This window comes from Acomys russatus, chromosome 13 (genome assembly GCF_903995435.1).
Source record: "Acomys russatus chromosome 13, mAcoRus1.1, whole genome shotgun sequence".
In the NCBI taxonomy this organism is placed as follows: domain Eukaryota; kingdom Metazoa; phylum Chordata; class Mammalia; order Rodentia; family Muridae; genus Acomys; species Acomys russatus.
The window spans coordinates 34,522,361-34,536,157 of NC_067149.1; the positions used below are offsets into that span (position 1 = coordinate 34,522,361).

Below are 13,797 nucleotides of genomic sequence, written 5' to 3' on the forward strand. Positions count from 1 at the left end.
GAAGAGGCTTCAAAGGGAATCAGGAGCAGCCAAGAATGTGGGAGAATGTCAAATACACACACTGCACTGCTTTATAAGAAATGTCATGATGATGTCTAATGCCTTATATGATAATTTTAAAAAGTGTTTTAAAGCCTCAAGGAAAATCCAGTGTGAAAATGAGGTGAGCTCTCATCATAGGTGAATGCTCTGGATGACTGTTGGGCAGACTCCAGGAGCTGAGTAGAGCAGAACATGAGTGGTTTTAATTTCTTGTTAATAAAAATAAAACACACTCTATTAATTGGAGTGAAAAGATCTTGACACCAGCTTCACAGGGAATTTTTATATCTCCAGAGAAAATTTAGAAAGTGATTAATACATATAGAAGAAATTTGTATTATGCATTAGTCATGCAATAATTTGTCTTATTAGTTATGCAAAAAAATCTGTTAGTTATTTATAGAAATATAAAGCCAGGTATGGTGACATGCATCTTTAATCCCAGAGCTACGGGAGGCAGAGGCAGGCAGATCTCTGTGAGTTCGAGGCCAGCCTTGTCTACATAGAGGACATCCAGGACAGCCAAGGCTACATAGATAGACAAAAAACAAAAACAAAAAATGAAAGAAATAGATAATCCCATCATTCAGAAAGATCCTCATTTTTAAACTTTTGTTTTATATTTATATAGAGGTTCAAATAAATCTATATCTATCAAAATATAATCTATATCTGTTTACTTTTAGCCCCATCACAAAGATATGATACTATGTTCAAACTAAGGAATTTATTTTTCATTAATCTTTCTTTAAGAATAGATTGTCTTTATTTTATTTTCTTTGATATGTGTACGGCTCAGTGTATGTGCACTGTATGAGTGCACATGTCTGTGGAGGCCAGAAAAAGGCATCGGATTCCCTAGAACATGAATCACTGGTGTTTGTGAGCCACTCACTGTGGGTGCCAGGAACTGAATTTGGGGCCTTTGCACAAGTAGCAAATGTTCTTCACAGGTGAGCCATCTTTCCAGACCCTACAAGGATAGATTTTTGAGCAGTAGATTAAATTTATTTTCATATAAATATGTTTATTTCTTCTTTTATTATTAATATTCTTGTTACATCTCAATGTTTATCCCATCCCTTGTATCCTCCTATTCTCCCCCCCCCCCCATTTTCCCATTATTTCCCTCCCCTATGACTGTTCCTGAGGGGGATTACCTCCCCCTGTATATGCTCATAGGGTATCAAGTCTCTTCTTGGCAACCTGCTGTCCTTCCTCTGAGTGCCACCAGGTCTCCCCCTCCAGGGGACACGGTCAAATATGAGGCACCAGAGTACGTGAGAAAGTCACTCAACTGTGGAGAATGTTCTGACCGTTGGCTAGATCTGGGTAGGGGCTTAAAGTTTACCGCCTGTATTGTCCTTGGCTGTTGCCTTAGTTTGAGCGGGACCTCTGGGCCCAAATCTGCCTATCATAATGTTCTACTTGTAGGTTTCTAGGACCCTCTTCTTCTTGCTATTAAGAATAATACCTAAAAGAATAATATCTGTGAAAGAAAGAAAAGCTTCTATGATGTGTTCATGGTTAAGAAGATAGGAGTAAAAGAGGAGCAAAAACTAGGTCACATGTCACCCCAAAGCTGGCCAGAAAATTATCTTAGTCCATTCATAATGTGTGTCTCATGTCTCTGGAGTTGCCTGTAGACTTGATGTGTGGTGAGGGCCTGACCCCTACTTCCAAGATGACTCTTTGTTGCTGCATCCCTGTAGAGTACCAATGCTGCCATGTGGTCCAAGAAACAGACCAGGTGGAAGGGGTAGACTTCCTCTGAAACTCTTGCTGAAAGGAACTTAATCATTCACATGACTAAGCCACTTTACAAAGCCTGCTCTTAAAACAAAACAAAACCAAGAACATTTGTTTGTGTGTATGTATGTTTGTGGGTGGTATGTACACCTGAATGCAGGTACCATCAGAACCCAGAAGAGGGTGGCAGATCTCTGGAGCTGGAATGGCAGGTGTTTGTGAGCTACCTGATATAGGTTCTGGGAATTAGATTCAAGTGGCCTTGGATGAACAGCACAAGCTCTTAACCCCTGAGCCATCTCTCGAGCCCCCTGCCCACCTTTAATAGTGTTGTGTTGCAAGTTAAAGTCTCGGCATGGCTGTGTAGGGGACAGCAATGTCACTGGTGATGGTAGACCTCTGGTTATTACTTCCCTTCCTCAACCTTTTGCTATTGAAATTTCTTATCAGCAGCACTGGGCATTGCTGATAACATGCAGAGTGAATGCTGATCATATGAATCACTAGGGGATAGATTAAATGACAGAGTCGGCATTCAGAATTACCTTGAAAAGATCATCTTGGGAGCCAAATGTGACAAGTTTCATTTTAATCATCATAAATATAGATTTGCATTCAGGTTCTAAGCTCCTGATGAATTTCAGGGTCAGGCTTGTGTTAGAGGTTTTAGTTGACCATAAAGCAATTGATGGCTCAATTACACTCTATGCTTTCTAAAAATGCAAATTAAATCTAGACTGCAATATAGTATCCTAAGCGAAAGAGCAAAACCTTTAAGATCTACCAGAGCAGTAGGAGCAGTAAAAACCAGGGGAGGATGTTGCTTTATTTCCAGATAGACTTTAAGATTTGATGTCAGCTTAAAGAGTGGCATCTGGGATAACAATAAAAGCAACAGCTATGGGGAGTCAGGCTGGGTAAGCTACAGAAGACTCACAGAGGGCAGAATGAGGAAGGATGGTCATTATTTACAGACATTTAAAGAGCTTTGAAACTCTCGGTGACCTGAGAGGGCAGGAGCAGAGGAGATGGGAGGTAACTACAGGGGCTTATTCATGTCAAGTAAAAGGTAAAAAGCTGCAAACAAGTAGGCCACTGAAAATATAAAATTCCTGATTTTTCTATTGTTGTTGACTGGACCTCTGCACTGGGGAAACACTGCAGAGAGAAGTCGTGCATCCAAGGGAATGTGTGGTCTGAGTGGCCTGTTGAGGGCATTCTATTCATCTCAACTTTCTTAGGACCTTCCCTGAATAAACATTGACCTGTGAGCCCCTCTCATCTCTGTCTCCAAAGTACTAGCATCCTCTGATTTTAATCTCTGCCCTAGTGTTTTCCTAACTCCTGAGAAAATGTGCTCCTGCTTGTAATTTACTTTGTTTTGTTTTGTTTTGTTTTGTTTTTTAATTGCAGACTGCCATGGAACTTTTTCTTCCCTTCTGGCATCAACTTAGCCATTATCAGCAGTGCATTGTGGGTTTTTAAAAAAAGGTTGTTCTATAATATAAACAATATTGTCTCAAGTAACATAGTCTAAGATAGTATCCAGCAAAAAGATCCCATTTATGTTTATTCATGTGTTGGGGCTTTATGGAGTCCAGTGACTAATATCCTGTTCAAATATATAGGCTTAGAACTAGTTGCAAATAGGTCCTCTAAAGAGGCAGATGCCAATCATAATTAACTGTGTTATTTCAATTGTTTCCAGTTGTTAAACATCAGGTAAATAAAACCTGACTGTGTTGTTACGGATGTGAGAAAACTGGAGAAGGAAATATTCCAACTCCTTGCATTTATGATTCCACACTCAATCTGCATTTCTCGCAGTGTCTATAACCAGAGGTTATCAGTGGGAAAGAAGCTCAGGTTTCTGCGTGGATGTGGGCTTCTCAGGAGCAGTCTGTGGTTAATTGGGACAAGAAAATACAAGCCATTATCACCGAGAAATCTGAAGCAAATGAAGGCAGGTTTGTCACCTCTCACCAAGAAACAAATTAGTCCTGTCTTTGCCTTTCCCCAGCTGCTGACTGGGGATTCTGTCAACCGTCAAAGCAACTGGGTCCCTGTAGATTAGTGTTACTGAAATCATGGTCACAAGAAGACTGTGAACCCATTTTCCCATTTCCATGAATATTTCTAACTGATTGAGTAGTACGCTTGATTGACACAGTTTGTGTGAGGCCCTCTGCTACAGAAATCAAGGTGTCATTTCCCAGTGGAAATCATTAGTGAACCTTCTTCTGTACAGAAGTTCTCGTATAAAGTGGGGAAGGACCGTAAATTATAGACAACAAACCTCTACCTCTTGGTTAGCTTACCTTTGTAGATTGCCATCTGGGAAAGTGCACAGTTCAGCTTTAGCACTGAAGAGAAACAATAAAGCAGAAGACACTGTGCTACATTCTGAGTACAGCCTTGAAAATGTGTAGCTTTCTTTTCTTTCTGTGAAGGTGAGTGAATGTGTCTATGTGTGAGTCTGGATAGGTTTATATGTATGTGTGTGTAGAGGCCAGAAGACAACATCAGGTATCTTTTCTCAATTGTCATCCACCTTGATTTTTTTTTTTTTAACAGACTTGAAACTCACTAAGTAGATTAGGTTGCTGACTGATGGGTCCCACCTGTCTCTGCCTTCACAGGGCTGTGACTGTGTGCATGCATCACTATGTTCGGCTGTTTTTCATATGCATTGTAAGGGTTGCACTCAGGTTCTTATAGTTGCAAGGCAAGGACTCCACTGATTAGGCTGTCTCTTCCGCTTCCAAAATATAATCCTTTTGAAACTGTATGAATATAGGATGATCTCAGCAGAGGGGAAAGAACTGGGACCCTCTGTACTTCTTTTTTTTTTTAATTTTTTTATTAATTTATTCTTGTTACATCTCAATGTTTATCCCATCCCTTGTATTCCCCATTCTTCCCTCCCTCCCATTTTCCCATTATTCCCCTCCCCTCTGTACTTGTTGATTGGTCCTGGATCTATTAGTGACGAATGGTGTGAACTGGATAGGGTGTATCCCCCAGACTCCAGTTTTCTCTTCCCAAAAATAAAAAGACTTCATCACAAAGAATTAAAGCCTCTTTTCTTAAATTTCTATGAAACTATTAGAGGAAACCATCAACACACTCTCATTTCAAATATTTTTGTAAGTCTATAAAGCAAAAAGTCTATCTGGGAGTATAACTCAGTTTCCTGGTGAAAAATAATATGAAATCTCTCATGTGCAAGAGAGTTGCATTATGGGAACACTCATTTCAAACAAATTCAGGTTATGATCTCTGAAAGGAAAGGAGAAAAATTACAATTTAAACAGCATGGGCAGTTTTGCCAACCAGTCCATCTGCAAAAGGATCAAGTTGCCACGCTGAATCAAATTCCAGTGTTTGATGACATGCTGATGTTATTCAATACGATCTCCAAACACAAATAGTTATTCCATCTTTTTCTCTACTCAGAGCTCATCAATTCAGAACTCCAGCAGCTGACCAAATAGCCATATCCTCTAAGCATTTGTCTATGCCACTGCATTCTTGGAAATACACATAAAACCTTCTATACCCACTAGAGTGGCATTCCACTGCTACAGCTCTTCAGGGCAGGAGTTCTGCCTCAGGATTCTGCACTGTGACCACAGCAGAGTGTGGCTGGATGAAGGCAGTCTGAGCTTTGGAGACAAGGTGAAGATCTCCCTTTCAAAATCTAGGAGGGGATTCTGATATTCTTTGAATCTCTTACAGTGTCATTCTCCTGTTTTGAAAGTTTCACATATTCAAAACCAAATACCTTTATAGACACTTGTGGGTAAAATGTAGCATCATGAAAGCCTTTCTTCCAGGCATAAACCTCTGGGGCACACACACACACACACACACACACACACACACACACGTCATGTACAAGTGCCCACACAATTGGATGTGCATACTTACATCAATTTGTACCATACACATACATGCAAAAAAGAAAATATAGCATCTTTTAAAATGCATGATTGTATGCCAGGCACAGTGGCACACACCTTTAATAAGTTCATCTTTAGTGAGTTCAAGGTCAGCCTGGTCTACATAGAGAGCTGTAGGACACCCAGAGCCACATAAGGAGATCCTTTCTTGGAAAAATAAAAGCATGATTGGGAGTCTAGAGAGATAGCTTGGCTGGTAAGAGCACTGCTGTTCTTGCAGAGGACCCAACTTTGATTCCCAATACTTGCATTAGGTGGCTCCCAAGCAGTTGTAATTCCAGTTCCAGACCATCTGAAACCCTCATCTGGCCTCTTAAACATTAAATACTTCTCTGTCTCTGTCTCTGTCTCTCTGTCTGTCTCTGTCTCTCTGTCTCTGTCTCTGTCTCTCTGTCTCTGTCTCTGTCTCTCTGTCTGTCTCTGTCTCTCTGTCTCTCTGTCTCTGTCTCTCTGTCTCTGTCTCTGTCTCTCTGTCTCTGTCTCTCTCTCTCTCTCTCTCTCTCTCTCTCTCACACACACACACACACACACACACACACACACACACACACACACACACTTGGTGCCTATGTATATACTCAAGCCCATACACAGGCATATAAAGTAAATCTTTAAATTAAGTGCTGAGTAAATTTGTAAGTAGACTAGGGAGAGTGAGGTCTTCCGTAGAATACAGACATGCATTTTTATATGAAACAGGCATAGTTTTACAATCCAAAGCTACCATTGTTAGTAGATCTGTTATGTGGCGACAAACTAATCTTTAAAAGTTCTGGTATCCTCATCTATAAAATGAGTAATCTGTCCAGTTACAAACATTAGAATTGTATACTTCTATATGTATAAAATGTATTCTAATTCTAATGTATTCTAATTCTAAATGTATAAAATACTTGATGGCTCTTGGTGTCTAGCCACGTACCCACCATTGTGCTTGTGCGTTTTTTACACCTGCCTCCATGATTTCTACTGCCACTTACCGAGGAACAATATCTCAAAGTGCATGCCTCTGTGTATTGCTACACTTCTCTAAACAATACACCAAGATCCATCAGTGGTTGTGTCACCGCCTGGAGATCTGAGAGATTAGTCATCCCCTTCTCAGGCAAAAGTAAACCATCATTATATATTTACTTCTTATATTTATGCTGTTTACTGTCATGCAAGTATTATGACACCCACAAATCAATACACTCAGCAGGCAAAACTGTTTCGACCCGCAGCGTGGTGTGCTTTTTACTAGTTCTCTGACAAACCCATGTCCGTCTCCTCTGAATCCTTCCTGCTGGGTAGGACAGTGATGTGGGTAGCTGAGGTGTGTGATTGATCTCTGGGTGACTTGCAAATTCATCAAGGAGCAAAAATAATTTCTATGTATCTGATTGACCTTCTCTGTAAGATTACCATCCCTTCTGTAGTGCCAGTGACTTATTCTTCACTCATAAAGATGGATATCAGCTCATTTTAATCAGTAGCCAACAAAAGGTGTCACCTGGCTCTGCCTGTGGTTAACTGTAATGTCTGACCTGCATGATCCTGTCATTTGTCAAATAGCTTGGTTTCATTTAATGCACCTGGGAAATGAACCTGCTTTTATTTTAAGACAGTATGCAGAGTAATGCATTAGGTTAATAAAATTTTTGTTTATTTTCTGGATAAAGAGAGAGGAAAAAGTAAAGAGGTTAAAAAATCCCTTTACCCACCTTCATTATGCCTCAGTATCAGAGTAGAACAAATCTTAACACGTGAACAAGAAAGTCCCAGCATAAGTCCTGAGTAACTCACAGCATAGTAACATAAAAACAAATTGTAAAGTATCATAAGGGCGTGAAATAGCCATTTTATTACAGTCAGGTTATACAGAGTGCTGTGGGTACCCTAGAACTGCAGAGACAAACCAGGTCTTCCCTGGGAAAACAAGGACGTAGGTCAACCCAATGTTGAGTATTGTGGTAGTGGTGTTTCTGAGATGGACTCCTCTTGGGGGTCCTTCAGATAAGAAATTAACCTCAGCAAAACAAATTAATCTCAGCATGTTACTCAGACCTGTGAGGACTGTATGGTTCCATGTTCGAGACAATGGTTTCTGTTAGAAGATGTGAGGTGTTAATTCCTGGGAAGGAGTGTAGACATGAAGCTTGGACAGCTTTCAGCAGGTCCTAAGCCCCTCCTCCATGTCAGTCTAGGAACAGTGCTAAACCATCCTATCTAAACTTCTGTTTGGAGGTACAGTGGGGCAAGCAGTAAACTGCCTTTCTCCTACATGAATGTGAGACAGCAGAACTCAGAATGACGACACTTGATCTGTCACAGAACCTCCAAAGAAAGCAAGCCAATTATAGCACTCATATCTGAGACATAATAGCAGCAAGGCACAGAAACAGGGTTTTTTACCCTGAACAAATGGGAGAATCTTTTATAAAGTTTGACAATATCCACAGGTCATTAAACCTGATGAGGAAGCTTAAAATACAGTGTTTGGGGTTCTTAGGATGGCCTTTGACTTCTTCTCTGAAAACAGTTTACCTCCTTCCTCTCTGAGCTTCAGATCCTTTCTTTGTAAAATGAGACTGATAAGCCACCTATCTGCAAAGCAGCACTGGAAAGAGAGCACGCAACATGTTCCCAGACACAAAGATGCTGTAAATGACAGGTCTTCCGGTTATTTATAAAGCAGGATAGAAGTCCCCAAAACAAAGAAATGATGATGCAATGGAAATCTTAATCTCCCCAATTTGATCTCTAGACACTGTTTATGAATATCAGATTATCACACTGCCTTATATAAATATGTACACTTTTCTTAAGTTAGCGAAAGGGTTTGTTTTTTGTTTTGTTTTGTTTTGTTTTGTTTTTTTAGTGATTAGGAAGAACAAAATGCTACCTGCAGTGATTTAATCATTCATCACTCCTCGTATGTGTACTCTGACTTACTATGTCCTGCCTCATGAATGTATTCTGTTTTATTTTTAAGAAAGGAGAGGTCTTTCCTTCCTAAGGCAACTCAGCCTTTGAGAGCCCACTGGCTTTCTGGTACTTGAGAGTGTCTACAGAAGGCTAAGGAGACTGCTCGGCTGGTGAAGTGCTTGCTGAACAAATAGGAGGTCTTGAGTTCAATTTCTAGTACCCACACAAAAAGCCAGGTGTAGTAGCATACACTTAAAATTTCAGCTCTGAGGAAGCCAACACACATAGGCTAGGGGCTTACTCACATATACACTAGCACACATGTACATACACAGATAGCAGGCATATGCACAAAACCAGAGCACGTGCACACACACACATACACACACACACACACACACACACACACACACACACACACACACACATGCACACATTCCTCCTGCCACAGTGCTTGAGTGTAAAAGTATCCTTTATTCTCCTGAAGTAATTGTCATTTCAGAGGCTAACTGCCTCCATCTGCTAAGCTAGACCTAGTCCTGAAAGCTTCCAGCTTCTGTATAACCTTATTGGAGACTTACTGCAGAATAAGCTCACCCTTTCTAGTTCTTTCTAAACTCTGTCTGACTGGCTTACCTCAGTTGTTCTGGCTCAAATGCCTCTTCAAGCTGACTGATTCAATCTGACTTCTCTCTCTGCCTCTGACTGAATTGCTCCACTTGGCCTCAAACTAACTCTAGCAATCTGTTCTGATCTTCTGCCTCCTTCTCATTCTCTGGTTTGTTTTCATCTGTGTGTAGCTTGTTCTCTTTTCAACCTGTCTCTGTAAAACTCTCCTGGTAAAACTGCCTCTGAATTCCATGAACCGTACTGCCCCAAGTTCAACTCCACTGTACTGTCTCTCAACTCACTGACTCAACCAAACTGACTGAACAAAACTGACTAGAACTCAGAGATCCACATGCCTCTGTCTCCTGTGTACTGGGATTACAGGTGTGTACCATCTTGCCTGGATCTAAGCTTTTCTTTAGCTGAAACTTATTCTATACCGGGCTGGACATAAACCCACAGATCTGCTTGCCTCTGTCTCCTGGCATTAAAGGCATGCCTGTATTCCAGCCGGATCATACAGACCTAGAAGGTCTTTTTTTGATGAGCAGCCATGTTCTGAATTAAGATTCCACTACACCTGTATGCTGGGATTGCAGGTGTGTGTCACCACAAACCACTCCAAAGTTTTTTTTTAAACTATGGTGAGATACATACTATAAAACATATAAGACAGGCTGGGGCTCACTGGCTAGCCATCCTAACTTAGGGAACGCCAAGTCAATGAGAGACCCTGTCTCACAAAATGCAATGTAGATGATTCCTGAGGGAATGATCCTCAAGGTATCTGGCCTGTGCACACACATGCTTGAATGCATGCATGAACACACACACACACACACACACACACACACACACACACACACACACTGCCTACATATCAAGAGGAAGCTTTTTTACTACTTAATTGTGTGAACTTTCTGAGTCTTAGTGTCTGCCTTACAGTTTTATATTTTCTAAATTTATGTTTTCCCCCAGAGATAGAGAGAAAAATAAGACTCTCATATTTCTAAAAGGCTTAACATGAATAGCAACCTTCCTGCCCGTTGCTTCGCCTTTCCTCGAGGCGACAGCTTCCACTCACTTGGCCTTTGCTGTCCTTTGGTTTGGTATTGATTTTCATCTGTAAGTCACATCCCCATAGTCACATCTCTTGATCCTTTGGTTTCATGGATTATCTTCTGACTTACAAAAAAACAAGTTCTAAACTAAACATGTAGGACACGCCTTCAGTCCCTGCTACCCCAGAAGCCAAAGGAAAAATAAGAGGCTGACCAGCCTAGCTTGCATAGTGAAGTCCTACCTTAAATAAATAAATATCTTTAATTTTATTTCAAACCTCTTCCTATAATAAGTCAATCATAGTCCTGGCTAGCTCATTAATCTGTAGCTACAATTATAATTATTCTGTGTTGTTCCCACGGCAGTTACGATCACTTTTCTCTCCTTTTCCCTTTTCTACTCTCCTGGTTCCTCTTTTTCTTCCTTTTTCACATTATTGTTATTGTATTTTACTGATTAATTTATTTATTTACTGTGCATATGGTTGTTGAGGGGACATGCCCGAAAGTGAAGTCAAAGGACACCTTATCGGAGTCAGTTTTCTCTTTGTATCATTTTAACTCAGGGGTTTATCGCAGGTAGGTAGCCAACCTTTGTAGCAAGCATTTTTGCCTGCTCAGCTATCTCAGAAGCCCTCTTCCATGTTTTCCTTCCTGCCATTTTCCCCCGTGTCTATATTTGTTAGTTTTACAAAATATTGACATTACTAAGTCAAATCTCAAGCTTCTGAACTATTTTCCAAAATGTACTAGGGTTTTGTGTGCCTTGTTTTGTTATGTATTTGCCGTGTGTGTGTGTGTGTGTGTGTGTGTGTTGGTATTTATGTGAGTGTCAATATGTCATCACCTCAGCCCCATGTTTTGTTTCTCAGACAAGAACTTGATGTGTACTCTGGGCTGACCTGCAACTCATGGTCCTCTGTCACAGTGCCTGCATTACAGGAATTACACGTGTGTGGCAAAACAGCCTGCTCAAAAGTTTTTTGAGCATTTAAAGTGTCTTTAATGATGGTTAGCACTAAAGTCAATTTGACCTAGAGTCACCTGAAAAAAGAGTCTCAGTAAAGGATTGCCTCCGTTGAGTTGGACTATGCACATGTCTGGAGGACTGTATAAATTAATTCAATTGGTGTGGGAAGAGCCAGCCCATCATGGGTGACAGGGAGCTCCTGAATTGTATAAGCATTATGAAACCAGGCTCAGCACACACAAGCAGGCAGGGAGGCATGTACTCCATTCTCTACCATTTACTATAGATGCTATATGACTGGCTACTTTAAGAACCTTCAATCTTAGAAATCCTGAGACTCGTGGAGGTGGGGGACACTGCAGATGCTGGAGCTGCGTTACCAGAATACAGTAAGAAACCAGGTTTCAGGCCCATGGGGGTGGTTTTGGTGGCAGAAGAGGCTTTGGTGACAGAGGCGGTAGAGGAGGAAGAGGAAGAGGAGGCCACGGAGGCTTTGGCAGTGGACTGGTGGATGAGGAGGTTTTGGTGAAGGTCGATGTCTGGGTGGAGGTGGTGGCTTCAGGGACTGAGGAGGTAGGGGAGGAGGCAGACTGGGGGCAACCAGGGTCAAAGAAGGCAAAAGAGGAAACCAGTCAGGGAAGAATGTGATGGTGGAACTACGTTAGTATGAAGGCGTCTTTAACTGTCACAGAAAGAAGGATGCACTAGTCACAAAGAATCTTGTCCCTGGAGAATCTGTGTATAGAGAGAAGAGAGTCTCTATTTCAAGGGAGATAACAAAATTGAGTACTGAGCCTGGAACCCCTTCCGCTCCAAACTAGCAGCAGTAATCCTTGGTGTCATAGACCAAATCCACACCAAGCCCAGGGTCAAGGTGCTCTACCTTGGTGCAGCCTCAGGCACTACCGTCTCCCACATCTCTGATATCGTTGGCTCAGATGGTCTGGTCTATGCAGCAGTTGAGTTCTCTTACTGGTCTGGCTGTGACCTCATCAACTTGGCCAAGAAGAGGATCCCATTTGTCTGGGAATAGAATTCTAGGATAGGAACAAATTTCCCTTTGCATTTGGAAGTGTTGTTCCACTGTCATCCAAACTCCAGTACTGTTATGGAGATGTCTATGTTCTTTAAATTATGACCTGTGGATAAAAACTTTTTGTATATGTGTTTCATATGATTGAATCATTTCCTTGGAAAATTCTTCAACCTCATCAGAATTTATAGGTTTTGTTGTTGTTGTTTTAGGCTGATTGCTGCTTATAAATACTATCCAGTCTTCCTACTCTTTAGAAGGCATAAGTTGCCTTTGAAATCATATTGAGAAAAAAAAAGGGAATATTAGCTTTCAGTTATTTGAACATTTACTATATCTCTACTTGTTCTATCTCAATTTGATCTTCTATCCTCTGGCTCAGAGAACCTCTTGCATATTAGCTACTTTAAAGTAAGATCTAAGCATATTTCGCAGGTGGGGATGCTAGTTGCTGCAGTGTGTGGAATAGTACAGATTTTGCAGGCCCAGCTGCTTCTAACAACACTCAGCCAATGAGAGCTCTGCTGCTGCACATCAGGCAGACCACTTTGGGGATTTTTGGAGGATGTTTTATAAAGGTGGACTTCCTTCCTGCCTGTCTTTCCCCACTGCTAACAAGTTTCAGGAATTAACAAGTAGAACGGCCTGAAGACGACCTGAACAGGTACTGCAACAAACCTAAGGAAGGGCAATGCATAGTGATACAAATCCACCATAAACCAAGCCCAGCCATAGCAATCACAATGAAAGTTTCAAAGAATATTTTAAAGGGAGGAGGCCGCAAAGGACAGTGTAAACTGCAACGATGTATTTAAAAGCCTTGCTGAATGATGAGAGTGGGAGGAGTGTTTAAACATGTGACATCAATACAACAATGGTCACCTGTATAGCATGAGTGCCTTTTTGGAAAGAGCATGTTTCACTTCGCAGAAAGGCAGAACCTTAAACAAACCATGGCGAGCCCAACTACCTAATAGATAAGGTTAAACTTGCATCCATACGTAAGCTTTCACCATAGTGCAAGATTGTCTTTAAGTATCCCACTAGCAAAAGATTGTGCCAGGGCCTTCACATCCTATGTGACAAAATAAACAGCTATTCTCTGTTTCAAAAAAAAAAAAAAGTTTCAGGAACTCTTGTTCACTATCCATCTAATTGCTTCCCCACACCCCCAATTTAAAAAAATGCCTTTCAATCATTCTTTCTGCCTTCTAGACTTATGAGAAGAAAAAAAGCCCACTCCATCTCTATTTAAAGAAGTGTTAAATGACTCCCTAATAGAGTTATGATGAAAAGGGAACAAGATAACATGAAAAGAAGTTAGCAGAGTGCTTATACATATTCCTTGCAATTATTTTTATTTCTCTGTTATTCTTCTAACCTTGTAAAATCTTCCAAGTGCATAAATTACTTTGGGTCATTTCTGAAGAGACAAATAGCACACATAAGAAAGGACCTCTGAAA

At 40.9% G+C, this 13,797-nt stretch overlaps 1 protein-coding gene and 1 pseudogene across 4 annotated transcripts in view; both read left to right on the top strand.

The window, feature by feature from the left end:
- The window catches only part of LOC127197235 (contactin-4), a 746,803-nt gene that overhangs the window by 676,015 nt on the left and 56,991 nt on the right, over positions 1-13,797 (top strand). The window lies entirely within an intron of this gene.
- Positions 3,670-12,333, top strand: LOC127196910 (rRNA 2'-O-methyltransferase fibrillarin-like; annotated as a pseudogene).